Here is a 17,651-nt window from a genome sequence, read left to right as displayed (position 1 = left end):
GTTCTTTTTGAGGTTAGGTGCATTTAATACATCTTGGACTTTCTAGCCTTCTTGAATGGTTGTCCTCTTCCTCGATCCCCAGCTCTCCTCTTACCTTTGCTGTTGAATTTGTCATTCCTTTGATTTGCCATCAGAGGGATTTTTGATCATTGTTATGGTGCGAGTCCTTTCTATCATGGCACTCCCTTGCATAGTGACCTGCTTTATCGTAGATGTAACATCGTCCTTTTCTTCCACCCTTAGGTCTAGCCTTTCCTTTTGATTGAGAAGAAGAGGCAGCAGGAGGACATTTAGGCATGGGCATTTCTTGCTCTTCTTTCCTTGTTTCTTCTTGAATGCATCTAGCCATTAATTCCTTGAAACCAAGAATTACATTATAGTTCAGAAGAGTAGTCCTGAACACATACCATTCAAATGGTAATCCTCCAAGAGTTGTGAGTGCCATTTCTCTGTCAGTAATAGTTTCCCCAATAGATAGGAGATCGTTCTTGATCTCGGTGATTCTTAAGAAGTATGCTTGCATACTTTCATCCTTACCCTTCTTGATTTCCCTTAGCTTATTTCTAAGAAACAAAACTTTATTTGCATCATTAACTTTAAATAAACTCACCAGTCTATCGTAGATTTCCTTGGAGGTGTCCAGTTCAGAGATGTAGGCCACCAAGTGCTTATCGATAGAGTCCCAGATGATCTTCTATTGTTTTGACTTCTCCATTTTTTCATTTGTTCCAGGCAGCAGCAGATGCATTTGATGGAGGCTCAACAATATTGCCTCTCACATGATCCAACACTCCTTGATTCTCAAGGGTTAGATCGATAGACATCTTCCATCCGTGATAGTCAGCTTTCTCACGGAGCTTGTCTTCAGCAGGAAAGAGTGTTGAGGACCCCATAGTTCTTTTAGGATAGCCTTGCCAATCTTCTCTTCAATGATTGCTCTTGCTCTTGCTCGGGCTTTGTCTTCACCTCAGCTCTGATACCATGTTAAGTTATGGTATGTTATATTCTTATAACAGTTTACTTCTTTTTTATATTATATTCCACTGATTAGCAATCACATGTACATAAAGTAAAGTGCAGATAGAACATTAAACGATCGACAGAAAACAAGCCAAGACAAGAGACACAAGATGTGGCGGCTAGCCAGGGACAAACCCCACAATGTGTGGGGAAACCCTTTGATCAAATCTTCTTTTATATTCAATAATTCAGCAGAGAGAAATAGTACAATAAATCTGATTCATATCAGCAGTAGCAAACCCTAGATCAGTAGCATCAGCATTAGCGGCTTCAGTATCAAACTAGGGCAGACGATATCTCACAAACCGACCGTCGGATTGACTTCATTCCACCACCAAAAGTTTCGGCTTCCAAAGAAGGTTCAGATGAACCTACAGCGTAGTTCAGATGAGGAGATCTTCTAGGCCACGCAAGTCAATCTTTACTTCTGCAGTTGCAGCGTCAGTTTCAGCAGTTTCTGGCTTCAAACTAGGGTAGTCGATTTCTTGCAAACCGTTCATCAGATTGACTTCATTCCACCACCAAAAGTTGCGGCTTTCAGAGGAGGTTCAGATGAACCTACAGCGCAGTTCCAAAGAGGAGATCTTCAAGGCCACGCAAGTCAATCTTTACTTTTGCAGTTGCAGCATCAGTTTCAGCAGTTTTCGGCTTCAAACTAGGGCAATCAATATCTTGCAAACCGTTCGTCGGATTGACTTCATTCCACCACCAAAAGTTGCGGCTTTCAAAGGAGGTTCGGATGAACCTATAGTGTAGTTCCAAAGAGGAGATATTCTAGGCCACGCAAATCAATCTTTACTTCTGCAGTTGCAGCTTCAGTTTCAGCAGTTTCCGGTTTCAAACTAGGGCAGTCGATATCTTGCAAACCGTTTGTCGGATTGACTTCATTCCACCACCAAAAGTTGCGGCTTTCAAAGGAGGTTCAGAAGAACCTACAGCACAGTTCCAAACAGGAGATCTTCTAGGCCATGCAAGTCAATCTTTACTTCTGCAGTTGCAGCTTCAAATTCAACAGCTTCCGGCTTCACATGTGTGAGAGAGAGACCCATTTTAGCGCAGTAGAGAAGAGACTCATATCTGCGCAGTAGAGAGAGAGAGATGTGATGAGATGAGTGAGTCTAAATAAGGAAAAGTCCTCTTATATTTATACACAACGTTGGTGGGTGAATAGATGCGACTGTTGGGCTTCTGAGCCTACATGAGTTGTAGGTCGACTTGATAATAATTCCATAATCAAAATAAATTCATATCTCCATGAATACTTATCGGAATTGGATGATATTTATATCAATCCTACACCTCTCGACGCAAGGAATCTAATAAAAATATTATCAGCCATGAATAAGATGACCCACATGAAGTTTTGCCCTGGTTGCCAATTTTAACAAATTTTGACCCTTTCTGAGTCCTCTAGGACTTCTGCATGTGTCTGGAGCCACTTGGATTAATCCTCCCCACTGAGGAGCTTTTTGTCCTCAAAAAGCATGAAAATAATCTGCAACTTCTTTGTACCTTGTCTGCACTTATAAGTGTTTGATAAGTCACCCTTCCTTCTCCTTCACCTTTGTCCTTCGGAGCCATAAGCGATGAGCTGACACTTGCACCCTCTGCAAACCTGTAGTACGATTTTGCAAATTACATGCTTAATTTACATGACCAACTAATGACTTAAGCATCCCATACTTTCCATGAGTTTATAACACATACTCGGTGGTCAAGTTTACATCAAAATGGAAACAATACCCTAGCTATCAATAACAAGGCCAAAATATCATTGTTGCGTCAACAAGTGATGGAAAACACATCATCACTGCCACACATGATTTACAAAAATAAGACCAAACACTATTGTTGCTTTAACAAGTGATGGAAACAACATCACTTTCACATTTAAAAATGCATCACAAAATAAGGCTAGACATCATTGTTGCTACAACAAGTGATGGAAAACACATCATCACTTTTATAGTTTAAAATGCAACAAATGATTTACAAAAGCATGACCATGACAAGCTACCATATCTAGAAATCATTTTTCATTTATCGATGTGAATGGGTCATCCCCCTGTGGTGGTTTTGTTTGTCGAATGATTATTTCCCCTGGTTCATGCACGGATGCTTTGTCCTTGAGGCGTTGCTATGGATGGATCCTCCAACATGTGGCTCTTTGATGGCCACCTCTGTCGCAATGACTGCAATAGGTCTTCTTCCTCCAGATCTGCTTTACCTTCTTCTTTGCTTACTATTGAGAGGGTCTTTCATGCCTCATCCTTTTTTGTGTTGCTATTCTTTTCCAACACTTAGAAAATATATGGTTATGTAAACCACAAAAGGTATATGTTTTTCGATGCCTTGATTTATGTCCCTCATTAACAACATGATTGTAATTAAAATTAACATTCCAATATCGAGACTGGTTGTACCTTTCCTTGTTGTCTCTGGTGTCATTATGGTGATGAGAGCTTGCCTCAACTCTTTCCCTACAATGGACACTTCCATGGGATGGTGGCGATTTGTTCCCGTCATTCTCTTTCCTCGACAATTTCAACGATGTCTCGGAAGCATCTGACACCTTCAAGCATTCTCCTTCGGCATATCCCAAGCCTGCAATCGAGGTCTTTGCACAACCTCCAATGGTTGAGTTATGCCTTGGCTATTAACACCAAGTTCTTCTTCTTCCTTGTACCTCTTCCTTGTACTTTGAGCATGGCCTCGTACATCGCTTTGTCATCCTCCATCGTTGCACGTTCCATTGTTCATGCTCGCAATTCACATCCACGTGAAGACCGCTCTGATACCAAACTTGATCCGAGTTGACTCAACTTCCGGATTTAACCAAGATCTTTTGCTTTCGTGATGTAGTTATAATTGCATTAAAAGAGCATAAAGGAACATATATGCATGTTGTAAAGAAGAGGGAACATGACAAGAATCAGCAACATAAAACACAAGACGTTGATAACGGAGTTCATCTAGTGTGGACTACGTCTCCGAGCCTGGTGTCAAGATGGTGTTGGCCGCTTCATTCAGTGCTGGAAATGGTGAAGATGTACATGGACTCTATTTTATATCATACAAGGATATGTGCCCTCTACATGAGTGGCAAAGTCTCTCCACAAGAAGTTTCGCTACAGGTACTATCACTCACAACAGACCTCCTATCAGCATGACATAATCTGACACATGGTGACAATGAGTATCCCACCATCATGGCATCAAAGGGATCTCAACCAAAACACCCATGGTGACAATGAGTATCCCGCCATCATGGCAACAAAGGGATCTCAATCAAAACATTCATACAATCCATGATGAATACATCTCACATGAAATAGATACAAATATTTTGCATCATACATCATGTTGGAATCGAAACAACATCGTACATCTCACAGCAAATGATCAAAGAAGTACATGGCAACAACACTCCATATACCTCAACTCTGATGTTGGCTAATGAATAGAATGCTCAGCTACTAGATATGAATGCACCATCGAAATCGTGGAGTCAAATGGCATAGAATTCACTGTCCACACTCTGAAATCTAACACCATCACTCCAATCTGGAAAATGGCCAAAAAATAGAAGGCTCGGCTACAAAAACTAACTGCACCACCGAATTTGTGTCATCAAGGGGTGTAAAATCGACTATCCATCTGTCGAATTATGTCACCGACAAAATCTGGGCATGTAGGAATCTTTTAGATTCCCTTGCGATTCTCCAAAGATTCCCTCCTCTAAGTTGACTAGAGATTTGAAACTCAAATCAAAAAACTGATCTCATCATTGAGATCCTTGCGAAATTTTGAGAAGAGTGAATATAAAGTTGGCTGCATTCTAGATCTTGTGAATTTTGGCCTCCAAGAAATCTGGAAGATTCCTATAGATTCTCCTCCACTGGGAATCTGCAAATCCACTACTCAAAAGGCGAATCCAACCTCGCCATTGCATTCCCTATGAAAATCTGAGAAAATTGACTATAAACTTGATTACATTCTCATCAAATGAATTTTTACCTCCCCATGGAATCTCAAGGATTCCTCTCAGCATCAAAAGATACCTGGCTCGGAATCCGTGCCACTTGGTTCCGCCTTGGGCTACTGTGCGGTGCTCCACATTCCTTTGGTTCTCTGTTCGTTCTCTGTTCACCCCGTGCAAATTAAATTCAGGTCTTTTTAAATGTTTTTTTGGGCGAAGTTATTCATGAAATTGTCGTTGGCGCGCTGGTTAAAAATAAACAGTGGTTGAGGAGGGGTCGGGGGATCGAATCCGCCCCTCCCATTTTAATACATAGAACTTTGAAGACTTGTTCTAAGATGGCATGATTACGTTGTAACCGTTTTTATTTAAAAATGGCACTGTTTAATTATGGCGGAGTTTTGTTTGTTCTTTTGTTTTGAGCATTGGCATTAAATGGGGTCGTCGCATGGTGGTGGGTCGGCCCACGTGGCCGCCGCGGGTTCGATACCCACAGACCTCCGTATATATATTAAAAGTGGTATGGTAGGGCATGGGTTGGGTCCACTAGAGGTGGCCTGCCCACCACTCGTTAAAATATGTGTTAACACTATGTGGGTTGGGGTCGATGGGGGTCATGGCCTATCGACCCTTTTTTTAATTAAAATTTGGGTTTTTTTTAATATATGTTTTGTCATATCATCCAAAGGAGGTGGCAGGGGTCATGGCCCGCCACCAAATTTAATATATTTTTATTTTTTTAATAATAATAAATATTTTTTTATTTTGTCTAATATAAGGGATATTAGACAAATTAAAGAGGCAACAAGTTCGCCCTCTCTCGAGAGCTAGATTCCATGTCCATGACTCGGTCAATTTGTAGGACATTTAAACCTGGCCCACAGCCCAACTTTTATAGCAACTTTGACTGGCTCTTTCTCCCTCCTACGAGCTCGGATTTGAGTGTCATTCGCACCGTTTGAATCAGGGCGACGAGCACTTCAGTATGGTGCTGGGTTGGGAGAGTTATAACCAATTTGAATTTTGACCCTTTCTGAGTCCCCTGGGACTTCTGCATTTGTCTAGAGCCACCTGGATCAAAGGTTGATCATTAGAACACAAATGGCGAAGCCAAGGAAGAAAGTCTCCATTCCTCCTAAATATGTGTCTCCCTCAACCACCGAAATTGACGTCAATCAATTTGTGAAGGCTCTATTGTTCAATGGAAACTTTGATATATGGGAGGCAAGAATGAGGAATTTCTTAAAAACTCAAGGCATTGAAGTCTGGAAAATCGGTGATTGTTGATAGCATGATGGATGGAGAATCCAAGGAACATAATACAAGAGCAATGAAAGCGATCTTGAATGGGCTACCTGATTCTATGAAGGCCAATTTTGAAAAAAAATTGTCAGCAAAAGGCACATGGGATAAACTTCATGATCTTCACTCAAAAGGAGTGTTGGCAATGATCTCTAGTCAATGAAATGATGGAAAACAAGAAGTAAATAAAGAGCCCATCAAGGAAGTTGAAGATAAGAGTGATTACATCAAGGCTAAAGAAGACCTAGAAGATGAAGAGAATGAAAAAGATTTTGAAGAAGATCTCCTCACTAAACTTATGGTTTCCATGGAAGAGATTAACAATTTGAAAAACAAAAATGAGGAACTTAAGAAGAAAGTGCAAGTTGGTTACCAAGATAAGACAAGGAAGGAAGTTGACCTTGTCAAGCTTCAAGTACAAGAAAGAGATGAGGAGCTCGCCAATATTAAGGAAGAATTTCATCAAAACAAGAGAAAGCATCATGAAGAAGTCATATCCATGAAAAATCAATTGGATAAGCAAAGAAACGAGAAGATATCTTGTCAAGCCACCTTGAACAATGGCACATAAGCTTGAACAACTTGAAGCAAAGATTGGTCAATACAAGGAAGAGGTCTCCTCCCTTAGATCTCAACTAGAAGAAGAAAGGAAACAAGAACAAGGAGCTGAGAAGGTGATGGAAGCTTTGACATTCATAGGACAAGTTGATGAAGCAAAAAAGGAGAGAAACACCATGATATGCCAACTAGAAGAAAAGGATGATGACATCGCCAAGTTAAAATCAAAAATCACTTCTCTTAAGGCCTAGTCGTGTGAAGCAACCAAGATTAAGGAAGAAATGGAGATCATTCTATCAAAGAAGGATGAAGAATGCAATAAAATGAAGGAATAAATTGACTTTCTTAAAAAGGAAGTTGACTTGCTGAATAAGAATTTGAAAATTTCTCAAAACTTAGATGACATCTTAATTCATCAAAGGTCTCCCCTTGATAAATCAGGTCTTGGCTATGCAGGTGAATCCTCAAGCAAGAATGATGCAAACCACAATGCTTCAAACAACAAGGATGTTAGGAAGCCTAGAAAAAATGTTGATGCTCCCAGTTCCAGCAAAGGCAACGAGAATAGTCAAGGCAACTATGGAAGAAACCCTCCTCCAAGAAGAAATGCGGATGGTGTCAAGGATGCAAGAAGCAATGGTTATCATTAAGGGATCCCAAGGAAAAAATACTTCAGAAATACATCAAGGAAACCTTCTTCTCCCAAGTACCAAAGTATATTTCTTGGTTATTGCTATTCTTGTAAAAAAATTGGGCACATAGCAAAAGATTGTAGGGCATATCACAAAGACATATTTAATGGTCCCCATCAGTCCTCGTCAATCTCCAAGAATAAATTTTGCAAGAAGAAGTCATGAATTCTTATTCATGAACAACATAGAGTGCTTCAAGTGTCATAACATTGGACATATGTCATGTGATTGTAACTTGACTTGGGCCCCTACACAAGGAAAAACCATGCCAGAGAAGAAAGTTATACAATTATGGAGAAGGAAGCAAATTGAATCTGGAAGTCCCTTGAACACTCTATCCAACAAGACATGTTGTTGACTTGATGAATTCATCCTTGATATTCCAAGTATTTGATGGGAAGACTCTACCAAAAGGAAGACCATGCATACAGTTAGGGGGAGCTTATGATGATTAAGCATTCTTGCAGAAGCTATCTGTGAATGGGCCTTATGAAATCCTTGATGAGCCACATGGACAGTCATCCTTTGATAGATCGTCTCTCGGGAGCATTTTCATTAAAGAACATGATCCCTTATTCATCCATGAACTACTTGATCACTAAGAAGGTAATATTTCATGAGCTAGAGGAGGTCGTGCAGATAGGGGGAGTTGGTTCATCACATGAAGAATTTAAGCACATCTATCATGGACCACATTGTCATAAAGAAGAGCACCATGACAATTGGAGGAACATGCCTATGAAGAACTACTAGTCATGAAGAAAAGAAGAAGCTTGACAAGGGGAGTACTCGGGCACCCCATTTTCCATTGATGTCAAAAGGGGAGAGAATATTTGAAAGGGCTAGAATATTTCCATCAATGGAAAAGGGGGAGATTGTTAATCTAGGTTGTCATTGATGTCAATAATTGATTTTTGACATAGCAGTGACTGGATGGAAAATATTCTTGAAGATGCAAGAAGATGACTACAACTCTTGTTTAATTTGATGAAGTGTCAATCATGCTTCTTGATTACATGTCTATGATAAAAGACTACATAATGACTTATGTGGAACATAAACATGATGGCACGCCCTACCTCCAATGATCTTCATGATGACACCACATGATGACAAACTTCCAATATGTTGAAGGAAACAAGGTGATGAAGAAGGCAAGCATGATGATGACCCTACATTGAAGAAGGAAAGAACATAATAATGATGACCCTATGAAGACAAGGACATGACAAGGACAAGATTACTAATGAAGGAATCACCATGAAGAAGCCCTACACTTTATTTATGCACTCATAAAGGACTAGTCACATTAAAAATTATTTTTCACCTCCTTAGAAGCAGAATCTCACCATGGGACCTCCACCATCTTAAAGAGCATAAGTTTTCATTTCCAACAAGATAGTACTCAGCCCGAAACTCCAAGCGGTTTGGGAGAAGTGAATTTTTTAAGTTAAGTTATTAATTTTGGACATGGAGCCGACCTATGCTAGAGTCCTCATGTTGGCCTACCGATAGAGACATGCCTATTCATTTAGCATGACAAAAACCCTATATATTTGGCCTCTGACTTCATTCTTTCACTATAATTTTCGGTCAAGATTTCAGAGAAGATACAAAACAACAAGAAGAGTTCACAACTCATGAACTAAGAAGGTCGAGGAGGAGAGTTTAGGTTAAATCTGTGATTGGGTTATCTTGAATACCTCGGACCTATAGAAGTGAAAACCTCATAACCTTACCTGTGAATTCGGATTGGTGATCAGTGTTGGAGACTCATTGAAATATTGTTGTGAAGTGAAGGCCTCGGGATCAGACCTGAGCATATCTATGACAAGAGAAAAGTCGGACTAGATCAGGACCTCAGACCTATGGGACAACCTACAATGGAGTGCTCAAATTAGTTGTAGAGGCTTGGACTGGCAATGATACTTGTTTATAGCTCAGATTTGTGATAGGTCTGCTTGTGGAGCTTAAACATTGAAGAAGCATGCCCAGACAGTCATCCCTCGAGTTCAAAATATTGTTGTGGAGAGGCTCGAAGGTGTCTGAACCTATGGTTTTCATGTTGTGGCTCGAAGGCTTAGTTTCAAGCTCGGACATACCTATTGGAGGCTCATTGAAGCTCAGACATGTGGATAGTTACAGTGGATGGCTCAGATTTGTGGACAGTTACATGTGAGGGCTCAGACATGTGATCAGTCACCTTGGAGGCTCGGTTTTAGGGCTCAGTGCTATAACCTCACACAGTGATTCAGACTTTGGTTGGCATACATCACTTCGGTCATCAAGGTTTGGGTATCTCTGCCTGGAAGTATATTTCGGACCATCACTGTGGTGCAAAATAATAATTGGTGCAACAACCCACACTATAGAAGCTTAGTTGTTTGACTATGGTGTGAGATCCTTGACTGTGATATGAAATAGCTCGCACTAAGGTGCAGTTTTAGTGGCTCGACTACATTTAGCATTGGGCATAGTTTTGGAGCTCTGAACATTATGAAGACCTCAACCTTAGACTTCATTTTTGGACCAACATTTGAACCATATTCTCGGTCCTGTAGCAGTGTGTCAAAATTTGGATCAGTAAATTGGTGTAGCATGGTGCCAGAATATTATTGTTGAAGTTTTGGTGCAGTAAGGATATTGGTGAAGTTGTGGTACAAAAGTCTTGGTGCAGTACTAAAATCTTGGTGCAATGTTGAAGTCTTAGTGCAAGAACATTGGTGTAGAATTGATGAAGAAGTGTGGTGCAAAATAGATGGTGCAGTATGGTGTATAAATCCTTGTGTAGAAGTATTGGAACAGTTTGAATAGTGGCTTGGTGCAGTGTGGTGCAACGACATTTGTAAAGAAGAATTTTCACAATCTAGTGTTGAATTCTTGGTGCAACAATGGTCCAATAGTCTTGAGATAATATGGTGTTGAAATATTGGTGCAGTGCAGAAGTAATGGTGTAAACTTTGGTGCCGAATTTTGGAGGTAACTTGAAGTAATCTTTGGGACTAACCTTGGACCATATTTGAAGAAGGTGCAGAACTATTATTAGCGTTGGTGCAAAACTTGGTGCGGTTCATTGAAGACACATTAAAGTGTTGTATTTAAGATCATAATGCAGTGTTGATGTCATGATGAGGTAACTTGAAGAGATTGATTGGATATTATAAATAACAGTGGTGACACTTTCTGTATGACAAGATTGTCATTGATGATGTGACGTGGAGACTAAGTGAAGGGATAACTGAAGATTGACAGGGTTCGGTGAAGAAGACTTTGGGAGCCATGAAACCAAACATATCTTGACAAAGTGAAGCTATAGGATTGGTTTCCTTGGAGTTGGTGCTCCTAAACTCAAGGTTGGTGCCTTGGATAAGATAGGGTCGAAGCCCTAGAGGTAGGAGCCTCACTAAAGTCCAAGTAGGTGCTTGGCACATCCCAAGTTGGAGCCTGGGTGTCTTCTTCTAGGGTTGGAGCCCTACCTATATTGTATTTGATTCATTTTAAAAATTATATTAATAAAATCATTTATTTATATTGTTCATTTTGTGTTATAAATATAAGTGATCTAACTGGTAAAAGTAACAATTGAAAATAAACACTGATTCCCCCCCCCCCGCCTCTTAGTATTTCCAACACATACTACCTCTTTTGTTTTTCCATGTTCACAATGTAAGGGTCATGTTCAGTAGGAATCCATTTTTTGTCAATAAATTCCTCTTTGCATGCCATATGTAAGCAGTCAACTTTCCATTCGAATGATCTTAGAAACCCTGTCAAACATAATTACATTTTCACACACACACATACACACATAATCATGTATGCAATACATAAGTACATGTGTGATAAAGTCAGGGTTAAGAGAAGTCCCTTCTATTGGCCATAATTTCCATGGAATCAACCATCCTACTTGTTTGTCATATTGTTGTTATGTGGCAAATTTATAACCATTTACATTTGCATTTATGCCTGTTATCATGTTCATGTCAATTTTAGCAATAGTACTTAGTATGTAACTCATATACCGCTCCCTTCTCGAATATACGTGGCTTCTCTGCCACCTCAACCAACTTTCTCCAAGGCCCCAAGTATGTAAATAAAAGGGCATTTATAAAATAAGCAATCAATGCAATAGAAAAAATAGAAAACATCATCGTAAATAGAAATAGAATCCATAACCATAATTGTAAGATAAAACCACAAAAAAAATAGCATTTCCATGCATATGCAGCAATTAATTAATAGTCAATCACAAACTTAAATTTTAAAGGCATAACATAACAATTTCAAAATAAGTAGTCCAAAAATTGACTCAATGTCCCAAGTCCAATACTCATGGCACTCTCAGCCATCATACCGTGCATATACAGGTATAACAAAATCATATTCCCTTCTTTTTCAGCTTGTGGGAACAATCTCGTTTTAGGTGCTCTTCCCAAAAATACCAACACAAGATGGGTTTTGTTCCCATCTCAATCTCGAGGGACCTTTTCTTTCCATCATCACTTCTCTTTTCCAAGGGTTGAATCTAGTACACCAATTCCTACAAGCGTCCTTCCAGTTCATAGTTCCAATCTATCAGTTTTTTTTTGTTGCCTAGTAAGGTTCTTTATCTCTGCATTACAAATCTTGAGCTCGGTTTCCAATTCCTTGAGTTGAGCCTTCAAGTCTTCAATTATTTCCATGTGCTACCACACACACCCAATTGTTATTTCATAAATGAAAATAAAAATACATATATCAGTGATCATCTTACCAAGTGAACTCAAACATGTTGTCATGTAGTTGTTCACACATCAATACGATTGTTATCAATTATACCTCACATTCAAACCAACATCTATATAATCTTGCTTTCAAATTCAGAAACACACACACACACACATATGTATATGCATGTTAGTCATAAATATCATCTTACAATTGCAATATTATAATCCAATTTGTGATTCATACTAACAAAGTAGTGCAATTCAGCCTTTTTTTTAATCAAGACTATCATTACCATTTTAAATTAGTTGTTAAAGCACTTTAGGAAGGTTTAACCCCCTTATTAAGGCCTATAGTCCTAGTACCTGCAATCTCATAGTTAGTTAGGATACCACATCAAATCAGTGTGCATTAATTCTTGAATTTTCGCATTCATAAGAGAATGCATCCCATGACCTGCAGACAATCTCAATTAGCACATAATCCTTCTATATTCAATGCCATTCTAGGGTTGGATGTCTTGCATTTAAGGAAATTATTTAAAAATCTATAATCAAATAAACCCTAATTTATCTTATAATTTTAGCCCTAATTTCCATTGCTTATCACGTGTTATACCCAAATCCCACCAATAGAAGAAGCAATATAAGGTTTCTTCCTTTATGCAAAACTTGGCCAAAATTTACAACAAAGTCTATGACATACTTAAGGAAACACAAGATAAGTACAATGCATTACATGATGGACATCAAATACCTCCTCATTTTTAGGTTGGTGACAAAGCTTAGGATCATTTTCACCATAAAAAAAGTTCAAAAATCAACAAAATAAAAAACTCAAGTCAATCCAATATGAGAAATATACCACCATGTGGCAGGTTTCCTAAATGCCTTCAAAATGGGTCTTCTACCTCAGTTTTCTATCTATGATTGGTGAGTGTTAATTAGGTCAAGTTTCATGAGCCTCAATATTTGAAGGAATTAATTTTAGTCACACGTCAATACCCCAACATTCCTCATTTTCAACCTCCTTTGCTTGCAGATACACTGCTTGATCTACTAGACAGTGTAAAAACATAACTTACTTAGTGGTATGCACAGGATTTTTACCCACTTGATCCAAGCATTTATCCTAATCAGTTTTTGAGTAGTAATTCCCAAATCTATGCAAAAATTACTAATTAGGGACAATTTCCTCAAGGAAGAAGAACTATGAAACTTGGTCAAATGGACCTTGTCCAAATATGTATCATATATGTGCTTTACCTTTTGCATTTTGTCTTGTATAGCTGACTTCATAAAAATGAACCCTCAACTAAATTTTGTATTTTTACCTTTGTACATCTAGGAGACTTGGTCAAAGATGTTTCCCAACAATTTTGCATTCTATACATAATACATACATACATGTATACACACACACACACACACATATAAAGAGTGTGCAACATGTATAGTTATGTAAATCTCATTTGAACTGTGTGTATATCAATGATAGATAGAGCTATAATATTTTTGATATTTTATAATCTAGATGGAACAACATTCCTAAAAGTTTCTTTGGTCTAATTTTCTATTAGCATTCGGGACCACAAAGGGAAAGATCCTGGGCCAATGAGACAAATTCCTTTAACTCTGTCTAAGGTAATATGCTACCAAATAAAAATGGGCCCATTAGAAAATGAAGAAACTAAATGAAAACACTAATAGTGTATCAATAAGAAGCAAATTTTTTCCATAATGGAAGATATTCTACCCTCTAACCAAATGGCCAACTTTAAATCTAACCACTACCATAATCATTATTTGAGTATAAAAGTAAGGATGTATATATTTTACCATGCATATTTTATATAGTACCCATAGGAGCAATCCAACTAATGTGAAATATGGTACTTAGTGGGATCGGAATTTAGATTTTGCATTGAATTTTCCAAACTAGCCTTGCCAACAAAAATTAAAAGACAGGTTAATAAATTCATACTCCTCCAGTCTATTTTGTCTTTGCAAAATGTTTAGGGGACCATTAAATTCAGGTTGGTTCTTGAGTGGTTGATTTTGTGCCCTCAGTGCAGGTCCTATAAGCGCATATGAGATTTGCTCTTATTTGACATTTGAGATTCCATCGGCCATAGATCTCAGAAGCTTGGACTCTTCCTCCAATGACAATATATATTGAGTGGTTGAAGGTGTCTTAGCCTCTTTCCCACACGTCTTGGAAATATCCTCTTTCAAGGGATCTTGATTGGTTATGGGTTATATTCCTGAAGCCTTCATATTTCTCTCCATCTCTTTGGGGAACAACCTCTTGAAAGCAAGAAGATAAATTTATTTTGTGAACCCCTCTTGATTTCTAGCCCCACAGACCATGGTGGTATGCTTGTTATCCAAGAAGTTAGTCCATTGATATTGGAAAGGATGAATTGTTGAGATGGATTCGAATTGACTATAAATCATATATTTTACAATTTTATTCCCTCCCTATTTATGATATGGATTGCACCAAAGAGTATGGAAAGGAAGCATAAGTTTTCCATCGTGAGACTCTTGTTATTTCAGTTAGCTTATCTAGAAACCTAGACACAGTTGAATTCCTTTTCCTCGCATAATTCACAAGTTGTTTTAAATAGAGTAAAGCCAATTTAATGTTACACAATTGGGTAAACAAGTTTTGATTGAAGACTTGTCCTGGGCTTGGTTTGATCCTATCATGTTTATACCAACAATTAGACAAGAAAGCATAGTATCATTAGAAAATTAATATAAATTTTCGCTCGATGACCTAGTATGGGCAAGTCAGAGACCTCAACTTTAGTCATCACAATTCACTAATTAGGACAGAGTATGGATGTATAATTCAGACTAAATAATTCACTAAAGAGATCAAAGAAAATATCAAAGAAAGGCATCTAAAACCCAAAACTTTCTCTTGAAAATGTGCACTATGAAAGTTGAGGAATCACCCCACAATAGTCAATACATTATTTTTTTCAATGTTTCATCAAAATATATGAGACTTGAAGTTTGAAGGAACTATAAACTTTACAACAAACCAGTGATGAAACCCTAAATACAAAGAGAAGAGGATTTTTTTACAATGTGTTAAAATTAAGAAAAAACTATGTTAGAGTCCTCTATCAATAGTGTAACAATCGATTTATGAAGGTGTCCATCAAATTACAAATTTCAGATTCATATGTGACACTTCAATTAAGTTTCTTGGAAAATAACCTTAGAAGGGAAATGGAACTTCTTAACATGCATTCAGATCGTATTGAAATAGAGACCAAGGTCCAAAGATGAATTCAAGTTAGTAACCACAACAAAAGAGTGTCTTGGGCCAAGTCTTCAAGTTCTACTTATATCACTCCTACAATGATATAAGGAAAACAATCAAAGTAAACGCAGCTACATCTTGGGGTAAAAGTATTTTTTCTAGGTTATAGGATGCATGGCCACTCAAACAACGAATACATAAAGCAACAGAGTTCTAACCAACCAATGGTTTTAGTCATAGAGAAGTAGCTAGAAATGGAGGGGAAGGATGAAATTGTACTTTTAAATCCCATTGCATATTATCATCACTTGGTCTTTGTTATGCAATGTTCCAACTACAAGGAGGAGTAGTAAAAAGGATTCGGTATGTCAACTATTAGTTGACACTGTACGATTTCCTGTGACATCCAAACACCCTTAGCTCAACAATATAATGTAAACAACAGTTATTAACAACATATGTTGTGTTACATTTTCCATCAAGCCTTTCATTGATGTCATAGAATGCACTGCCGCTCCAATGGATGGTTGTGACTTGCTTCTTGAGACTCCATATCAAATAAGATTGCAATGCCTTCTAAGATGGGTATAACAAGATATATTGGTTGAAAAATACATTACTAGATATAAAATTTTACCTTTTTTGTTGCACTAAAACTCACATTCACTCGCATAAGAGAGCCAATAGATCTTGTTCTGAGGGATATCAAATTAATTTTCAAGACAAACTTCTTTGGCATGAAAAATTTCTCCACGTCTGCTTTAAGAAACCCACTTCGATATTTTTTTCTAATTTATAAACCTGCTAGGTTCCATGTGCACGAAACTCAAAAGTACATATCTTATATAATATGTTTGGCATACATGATAATTCATTTGATTATGCAATCATACAAGTTTATTTTGGAATAGGTCATGTCAAGATGAATATAGAAACCTCTAATGTTAAGCAAGTCCTGAGCAACATTGATAAAAGGCAACAAAAGTTACCACATCGATTCCACATATATGCCCCAGGGGGGCAACTGGAATACTATTCTATCCAATTTCAATCATGAAAATCCTAGTTTTTAAAAACCAATTTCATCCTAAGTAATCAGTAGTTATGTATCACCAATATTGGTAGAATTTATTGACAAATTACATATCTTAGTTGCATTAGGAAAACCCTTACTCTAGGCACAAACAAGACTCACAACAATACATTATGAAAGTCAGTCATATAAACCCTACCGAATGATGGAGAAGGGGGTTAAATAAAAGATCTTACCATACTCTTGTGATTATAGGGAAACTCATCGAAGATCACAATTCATTGTAAACTATTGCATGACATTATCTAACTTCTTATTTCAGAAACACAAATAATAATAATAATGATAATTGTACACAAGTTCCTTAAATATTGAAAGCATCTATGCAATCCATATCCCATTCGGTAGGAAATATTATAATTAATTGCATTCTTAGTTAGTTATAATACTCGGGAGCTAGAGCTCCACTCCTTTCCAGTGGTTCGAACCTTGAGCCTCCTACTTAGTTAATTTTTAGTAGGGCGCTAACTTATATTAAAAATTATAGGTTTAAACCTTTGGTCTTCCTTTCCTTTGGTGATAGAGCCTAATAGGTCCAAGTGTTGAACCTAGGGGCTCTGATACCACTTTGTAAAACACCCCCTTGTCTAATCAAAGGTGGTTACTATGTTAACCCAACCCTAAAAGTGCAGTTATGAGAATGGGTTAAAAAAAATAATTAAATCTAAGATAACTATGATGCAAGTTATACTTTCTTTCCTCATTGCCACATCATGTCTTTATGGGTTTTAATATGGGTATTATCCATGAAAACCTAGGACTTTTACCATTTATCCTCATCCATGTTGACCAAAGACAGTTTCTAATTGCAGAACTACAAATCATAATTAATGTTGAAAAAGATATCTCTAAATCAAATATCCATAAAAGGAATAGTATCATATATGTTTTGTTGAGAATTCCATGTGTATTTGATATAATGAATATGGTTTCGACATTGTAACTAGCCATTCAAAGCATTATAGAAAGCATGTTCTCTGAGATTGACCTGACATATTCACTATTCTCATTGTAGTCTCTCAGA

Source organism: Pinus tabuliformis, chromosome 9, assembly GCF_031772625.1.
Source record: "Pinus tabuliformis cultivar Carrire ecotype Pingquan chromosome 9, CPIR1, whole genome shotgun sequence".
In the NCBI taxonomy this organism is placed as follows: domain Eukaryota; kingdom Viridiplantae; phylum Streptophyta; class Pinopsida; order Pinales; family Pinaceae; genus Pinus; species Pinus tabuliformis.
This window is presented reverse-complemented; position numbering follows the sequence as displayed.